Source organism: Ursus americanus, chromosome 10 (assembly GCF_024610735.1).
Source record: "Ursus americanus isolate L20-20 chromosome 10, mUrsAme1.1.p, whole genome shotgun sequence".
Taxonomy (NCBI): Eukaryota; Metazoa; Chordata; class Mammalia; order Carnivora; family Ursidae; genus Ursus; species Ursus americanus.
This window is the reverse complement of record NC_142136.1, coordinates 56,949,321-56,957,902: the sequence shown is the minus strand read 5'-3', so window position 1 is coordinate 56,957,902 and position 8,582 is coordinate 56,949,321.

Below are 8,582 nucleotides of genomic sequence, written 5' to 3'. Positions count from 1 at the left end.
CCTTCCCCACTGCAGCCCCGGGAGGCTCCTGGGGGATCGGTCCCAGAATGAGCCAGCAGGGAATGAGCTCATGATGTTCTTGGACGAGGCTCTTGGCTAAAGCCAGATATCGGCCAAATGTTAGGATTACCCCTGGAGGAAAGGCCGAGGGGCACATGGCCCTTGTGCAGCATTTCTCAACTGCCAGCCTCCACCTCATCCTTGGCGGCTCTGGGGCCGCATATACGCCAAGGAAGAGCGGGTGAGCTTTTGAAAGCCTCTGTGACTGGCCAAAATGGTTTGTGTGATACAAAGCTGCTTGGAGCCATACTGCAGTCTGGAAAGTACACAAGACCTGGAAGAGATCATAATAATGTAATAGAAAATGAAATTGGAAAGTCGCTACAATTTTTTTAATGTGAAAAGATAAATGTTTCAAAGTAGATTCACAGATCTTTCTAGTCTACTTATATTAGAGGAAATTTTTATAGTTTTATATATTTTTATATCTTTTACTTTCTTCCTTTGTTTTCTCCAAAACACTATGTTTGGCATGAGATCACCAACTTTTTGTTCATGCTCTTTCAGGAAGGTTTTGGATACCGTAGTGGGGCCTGCAGTTGGACAAAGGTCTGAAACCTATAAAGCTAGATGTGGTCTTCCTAAGAAGATTGGAAAGAGTGAAGATGGATGTGAACAAGGACATAGTTTTGTTTTTGAACTATGAAAAGTGCTTGTGTGTCACTACCATAATGAAGCAAAGGAAATCAGTGCAATAAGCCTGGCTGGCACAAGGCCTCCGTCTCCACTTCACAGAGAACACCGAATTACAGAAAGGTTAAGGAACTTGCTCCAGATCCGACAGCCAGCTGCAGAGCCAGGATTTAGGGAGAGGTCTGACCCCAAAGGTCGTATCTTTGGAAACCAGGATGCATACCCAGGCAGCCTCCCTCCCGGCCGACCTGCTCTTCAGCTCTCTACCCCTGGAGAGGCAGACCCTTCCCTCATCATGGCCCCCAAGGAAAAGAGAGAATCCTGAATTTCAGGGCTCAAGGATAACTCAGTAGGAAGACTTCAAAACCTAGATTCATTGAAGGAGGTCAAATTTGTTCTCTTTGGCTGTTTCATGTTTGGAAGATCAAATTAGAACTATAGGATAGGGAACTCAATCTTGAATTTCTCCGCCATTTTGAGCAATCCCTTGTCTCTACACCAGTATTCATTTCAGACTGTAATTCTGTACCTGCTTTTCTTTTCCTGGCTGGCTTTTTCAGGTGGACATAATGTTGGCTTAGATTTCCTGATAGGAGTGGTTGCTGCCCAGTCAGCCATTCTTCCATCTCACATTCATCCGTGGCCCGGTGCCACACGACTGCCAAGAGGCTGCAGTCTGATGGCCGCCCATCTGATTCCTGTCAGGATCTCCTAGTTCCTCCCATGGAGGGAAGTGTATGATGACCAACACTGTAAAATAAAGTCACAAAACCACATAAAAATTTACAACCCCATTACCATCAATTCAATACTGATTGTAGATTAATCACTGCACTCTGAGCCGCCATCTATGTTACTTTAAAAAGCTGTGATCATGGGGGATCTTTAGGGGAACATGTTGTAATACATTAATTTGTCCTTTGGGGAAGTTGGAAAACGAGTTCCCTTAGTTTTAGTCCCAAAATTTAAAGCCCAAAGCAAGGACATCTGGGTGGCTCAGTCGGTTAAGCATCTGCCTTTGTTTAGCTCAGGTCATGATCCCAGGGTACTGGGATCGAGTTCTGCATCGGGCTCCCTGCTCAGCACGGAGCCTGCTTCTCTCTCTGCCTGCCACTCCCCCTGCTTGTACACTCTCTCTCTGACAAATAAATAAAATTTTTAAACATGAGAGACTATGGACTCTGAGAAACAAACTGAGGGCTTCAGAGGGGAGGGGGTGGGGGAATGGGATAGGCCGGTGATGGGTAGTAAGGAGGGCACGTATTGCATGGTGCACTGGGTGTTATACACAACTAATGAATCATCGAACTTTACATCGGAAACCGGGGATGTACTGTATGGTGACTAACATAATATAATAAAAAATCATTTAAAAAATCTTTAAAAATAAATAAAGCCCAAAGCAACTAAAATATTTATTTATTCAATCACTTGTTGACTCCTTTAACCCAACATCCATTGATCTAACTCTCCTTACCTTTAGGGGTTGATCAGGGAACAACCACGGAGTGACACACCCACATTGCCAGACTGAAAAGACCTTGCACACTGTCCCTGAGTCGGCAGGGAACGCAAGGCAGGCAAAGCTCTGGAATCCTCCACGTTCCAGAATTCGTCTGACCTCAGGACAGCACAGTTGACAGTGGAGCTCTCCAGGCTGAACCCAGACACAGAGAAGCTGAGGAGGAGGTGCAGGGGGATGTCCCCCAGCCCCCACAGCAAGGTGCGCCTCAACAGCCCCTGCGCGGACCTTCCCGGCGTAAACATGGCTGCCACGTGGCTTCCCCTTGCAACCCCGACAACTTGCCCTTGAGACCAGCGCACATTCTTTAGTCCTGGAAACATGTTTCAGCTTCAATAAATCGACCACGGCAAGCCCACCACTGGGGGAACGGTCTCCACCTCTTCCTACTGTCCTTTCTCTCTCAAAGACCTCTATTTTCCCCTCTTAAATGGCAGGAGAGGTTTGCACAGACTCAGTGGAAGCCCACGGGGTGGGGGTGGCCACCCCTGGACTGAATTCCAGCTCCACTACTGGCTGTGGGATGCTGATAATCGCTGAGCTTCAGTTTCCTGCCCAAAAAGTGAGGCGAAAAAGACGACGTGCCTCACAGGGTGGCTCTGAAGTGAAGGTCCTCACGAACGTCGGCGTCTGCGAGGGCCGGCACGGGACGTGCTCCCCTGTTGGCTCCCTCCGCCACCCCGGGGGCTCGCTGCGGACGGCAGAGGGAATTCGGGGTGCGCGCTCCAGGCGGAGGCAGCCGCAGCGGCACGGCATGTGGCGTGGTCAGAGAGTGACGAGGCGTGTGCCCTGCACATGGTGTGCGGACACGCGGAGGGGGCGGGGAGGGGAGTCTTGAAAGCCACCCTAAGGGTTTAATACCATCATCAAGGCAGCTGTTGCTGACTTAGCGCCTGCTTTGGGTCGGCCCTGCTCTAGATGCTTCATGAGTACTAAACTCAGTCCTCAGAACCCCGGTAGGAGGCACGTGCTCGTTATCCTGATTTTGCAGATGCAGAAACAGAGACACGGAGAGGGTCCCTTGCCCAAGATCGTACAGTGAGCACATGACTAAGCAGGATTCAAACCCAGAACCCAGAGGCAGGAGCTGCAGAACTTGTGAGACATCCAGGACTTAATATTGACCACACCTAGTGCTGTGCGATTTCTAGAAGGTAAGGGTGAGGAAGAGGGTGCCTCACAGGCCCATGGCTGTGGCAACGTGCCCAACCAAGAGGCAGAGTCGCGTGAGAGATGGTGAGGGGAGCTCTGGACAGTTCGGTGTGGAGACTTCCCCAAGAGGAGACGTCCAGGCAGCGGGTGGACAAATGAGTCTGGAGCTCAAGAAAGGTATTGAGTAAGGGAGAGGCGGGGCTAGGTAGGGAGAGATAGGTCGGGGTCTAGGTGATCAGGCTCACAGAAATTCCCAAAATGCGGAGGTGTAAGGGAACCAGAGATAAGGAAACAAACCAGACCACCCTGCCCTGGGCATCAGAGGGGGGTCTTTTTTTTTATGACAGTCACCTGTGACCAACAAAGAAAACCAGACCCCAAAGAAGTAAGCCATTAAAGATGTTTCACCAGCCCTTACTCAAACAAAGATGTCACAAGAATGTCAAGGCCGGAAGTTCCCTGGTCAGCTCTAAATAAGCGACTGTCAGTGGAGGCCCACGTTGGCAGCCCAGTCGGGACCCCTCTCACTCCTGAGAGCTTTTTCCGTATCTTTGCTTACTAAAATTATCGCTTTACTCCCTCTCCTTTGTCCGCGAGATTCACTCTTGGACTATGTGAGACAGGAGCCTCGCTCTCCTGCCTCCGTCCGGGCCAGTCACTCGGATCTGGAGGGGGGTTCCTGAAGTCTGCGTGAAGAGGAAGCCGTCCACTCCTTGGTGTAGTTCGGGCCTCAGAACCCACCCAGTCCTTCACCCAGTTTTCGTATGTATTCGGACGTTGTCTGTAGCCGTCTCCTACTTGAAGGCTTTCTCCTCCCTGAAGGCAGAGGCTCAGGGGGAAACCGCCATCTTCCTCCACTGCAGCCTCCTCCTCTGTTCAATGAGGGCTGAGGGCTGCTGGGGCCGCCCCACCACCCCGAGGTCCCTGCTGCCCGACAGCCTGATGTTCTTTCTAGCTGTCCGCCAGACCCACCCATGGCAACACCCATCCGAGTCTGTCTCGTGCAGTAAGCTCTGTTGGCCAGAGCTGGTCACGAAGAGGCTACGTATTCCTCCCGTTACCCTAAACACCAGCTGACATACCTTGGAAAAAATACCACTGAGACAAAAAAGTGGTTGGCCTCCGGCCAGGCCTCACTGTTTCCCCAGCCCCCGCCCTCAAGAGGCCCCGGCCAGGACCCCAGCTTCAGGAGCAGAGGCGAGGCCCTAACTGCAGACTGCTGTTCCTGCTGCGGGGAAGGCGCCTCTGCCTGGTTCGGGCACTGAGCGCGACATTCACGTGGCGGCGACCTGGCCCTGCGGCAAGAATGAGACTCTGCTGCCCAGGGTGTGGGAGGAAGGGGGAGGGCGTGTCTGCCCTTCACCTTGACTGGGGACATTTCTGAGCGAGTGGCTGTTTTCAGTTGTCAGTTTGCTGTGCCTGCCCGCATCCCAGTAGCCCGCAGCCTAAGCAGCCAGGAAACTGGCAGCTAGAGGAGGGGGGCCAGGAAGGGAGGGCCCTTTTCACACTGTCGCTGTCAGGAAAGGCTCAGCATCTGGCCCTGGCCTTGTGGCAGGGAGCTAGGGTCTGCTCTGAGCTGCCTGTGGGGAGGTGGTGAAGAGCGGGTGGGCTGCCTCACTGGAGTGGATCTCCCCGTGTGCCTGCAGTTCCTTCTCTCCCGGGCATCAGGGAGGAGCCTGTGAGTCATCTCACTGTAGAAAGGTCTTCCAGGATGCCCCGAGGCTGGGCCTGTGCAGTTCTCCAATGCAAGCAGGCACAGAGCGCCCTCCCCCAGGCAAAACCCTCCCCACTGTCAGCCCTTCTCTCCCTCCCCGCTCCAGGGAAGGGGGTCAGAAACAGGTGAGACTGTGACCACTGCCTCAACTGGGGGCCAGCAACAAGTTTTTGGTCTGACCCCATTCAGCGGCTACTTGGTCCTTTCCTATTCGTCGTAAAGTTTATCTCATTACCCCTACGTTCATTATAAAACATTTAGGAGATAACGGAAACAAAACGTAAATAATTAAATTAACACATAATTCACAATGCAGGGCAACAGCTGTCAGCCACACTATCATTTCAGCCTTTTTGGATGCGTAACTTTTGTTTACAAAAACACTATCATGATATGCAACTGAAGAGACAAATTTAAAAAATGGGCAAAGGACTTGAATAAATATTTCTCCAAAGAAGATAGACAACTGGCTAGTAAGTACATGCAAAGATTGTCAACATCACTCATCAGGGAAATGCAGATCAAAGCCATAATGAGACACCACTTCACACCCACTAGAATGGCTAGAAGTAAAAAGTCCAATAATAACAGGTGTTGGCGAGGACATGGAGAAACCAGAACCCTCACACACTGCTGGTAGAAATGTAAAATGGTGTCGCTGTTGTGGGAGAGAATCTGGCAGTTTCTTAAGTGATTAAACACAGCTTTCATATGACCCAGCAATTTCACTCTTAGGTATATACGGGTATATACCCGTATATATAGATGTATATATAGAGGTATATATAGGTATATACCCATATATAGAGAGAGATGGAAACATTTGTGCACACAGAAACTTGCACGCAAATGTCTGTAATAGCCAACAGTTCGAAACAACCCAAATGTCCATCAGCTGACAAAATGAATAAACAACATGTGGGATACCACACAATAAACCATTATTCAACCACAAAAACAAATGAAGGACTGGTACCTGCCGCAACATGGACGAACCTTGACAACACTATGTTAACCAAAAGAAGTCAGACATAAAAGATCACACTATATGATTCCATATGATTCCACTCATTAAATCTAAAGAGACAGAAGGACAAGTGGTTACATGAGCAGAGGGCAGGGGGAGGGTTACCGGGACATATGCTAAAGACAGCATTTTTTTTGAGGTGATGAAAGTGTTCCAAAATGGACTCTGGTGATGACTGCACATATCTTTTTTTTTTTTTAAGATTTTATTTATTTATTCGACAGAGATAGAGACACCCAGCGAGAGAGGGAACACAAGCAGGGGGAGTGGGAGAGGAAGAAGCAGGCTCACAGCGGAGGAGCCTGATATGGGGCTCGATCCCATAACGCCGGAATCACGCCCTGAGCCGAAGGCAGACACTTAACCGCTGTGCCACCCAGGCGCCCCTGCACATATCTTTAATATACCTAAAAATCACTCTACTGTACATTTTAAAGAGTGAATTGTATGTGAAGTACCTCAACAAAGCTATTAAATTTAAAAATAGAATCAATGATAGATAATTTTGCAGCCTGTTTTTGTTACTTATTAGCTCATGAATGCATACATTATCTCATAAAGTTCTTCATTTTTACTGGCTGTGTAGTATCCCATTGCGGAATTTACCAGACCAATCTCCACTTGTTTCCAGAATATCATTTTTACAAATCATACCACAATGAATATCACTATAACTAATTTTGTACCCATCCATGATTATTTCCTTATAATCGTAAGAAATTCCTAAAGTCAAAGGGTCACGCACCTTTCTGAGCTTACTATTACCAATGCCATCGCCACCAGCACTGAAGGACTGCCTTGATTCCAGATCTCCTGTCCTCTTGCTTCTCCTACTGTCTGCTTGGAGAACCTCCGCTCTCTGCTTGGGTCTTTGCTCTTCTTCCCATCACCAAGTTTCCAGGTAGTTCCTGCAGAAAGTGTGTTTCCAGCCATAACATTCCACTTCTCTCTCCACTTTCAACTGCCTCTTGGACTTCACTTTTTTAGACCGAACCATAAACCCCAAAGTCATCATAACTTAAACCAGATGGGTTCACCAAAAACAGATCCCCAACTTCCGTTGATGGCGCTGCCATCTTCTCTGTCTTCTGGTCACAAACACGGATGTGATCTTTAATGCTTCCCTTTCCTCCGCCTCCATCGGATAAATCCAGGAGGCCTGTTTGGCTTCCCCAAGCACCACCCTAGAGAACCAGTTGGCCACGAACTGCCTTGAGCAAGCAGGCCTGATCTCCCTGGCTCAAGTCGCTCTTGACTTCAGTCACACACAGGTGTCCACAGCCCCTCCCCGCCCCTGGGCGCCATCTGGCCTCTGCTCTCCACATCGCCCACTGGAATGAAAATACCTTCTCGTGTCCCTCAGGCTGCCCGCTCTGGCTCCCACGTGCACCTCTCCGGGCAAAACTTCTCAAGTCTCTGCACGAGTGGGCCCCCTCCTCACCAGCCACGTACCCGGTCCCCCACAGCACCCCGGCTTCCCCCACTGTCCTGAAAACACGCTTCCCAGGGCCAACCGAGATGTCAGTGTCACCGAGTCCAAGGGGAGATCGTCTGTCCCCCTGTAACTCACCCTCCGGGCAGCAGGTGACCGGTGGCCTCTTCTCAGAGCCCTGTCCTCTCCTGCTCCAGCATCTCCTTCTCCTGGTCTTCTCCCTCATGTGCCTTCTCAGCTCGGGCTCCTCCACCTCACCCTTCATAGCCGCGCGCAGGGCCCTGTTGTCCTCCCCCCCACCCCGGCCTCTCGGACCACTCCTCTCCTGAACACCCCCCCCCCCACACACACACCGCCCCTGCGCTCCTCTACCTCTACAACCGTGTGCAAGCCGGTGGCCCCATCGCTGGCCCAGACCCCTTTTCTCACCTCCAAGCTGGCTAAGCATTCCTGCCTGCTAGCAAACGTCAGGAGGCCAAAGCACAGTTGGGGAGTCCTGCGCGCCCGCTCGCCGCCCCCATCGCTCACACGAGCCGCGCACCAGGTCGTGAGCGGGGCCTCTCCTGAGCTCTCACCCACAGCCGTTCTGGCCGCATTTCTACCTCCGAATCCTGTGCCCCATCGGCGCGCTGCTCTGCGGGGTCCAGCTCACCCCTCACGGCGGCTGCCCTCGCGGGTCCGCGCACGTCCGAGGGGAACTTTTCATAGCTCAGACCGGCCCAGGCCCTGCTCTGAGCGCTCAGAGGAAACCCAAAGCCCTTGCCACTGTCCTCCGAGCACCGCGTGCCTGACCTGGCTCCCAGGAGGTCCCAGCAAAACCACCTGCTTTATCGTTCCTGCCCTGGGCTTTCCCCTTCCAGGCTGTCACCTCCGCCTGGAACTATCTTACTATATTATCTTTTCTGTATGGCAGCGCCTTGACCTGGTTCTTCGTTCCCCAGCTTGAATATCTGCTCTGGGCTTCCCCGAGCGCACGAGGAGCCTGCCACCCGCTTTTCAGGCTGCCTCCCACACCAGATTGCAGTATTCCTGGGGCCAGGCC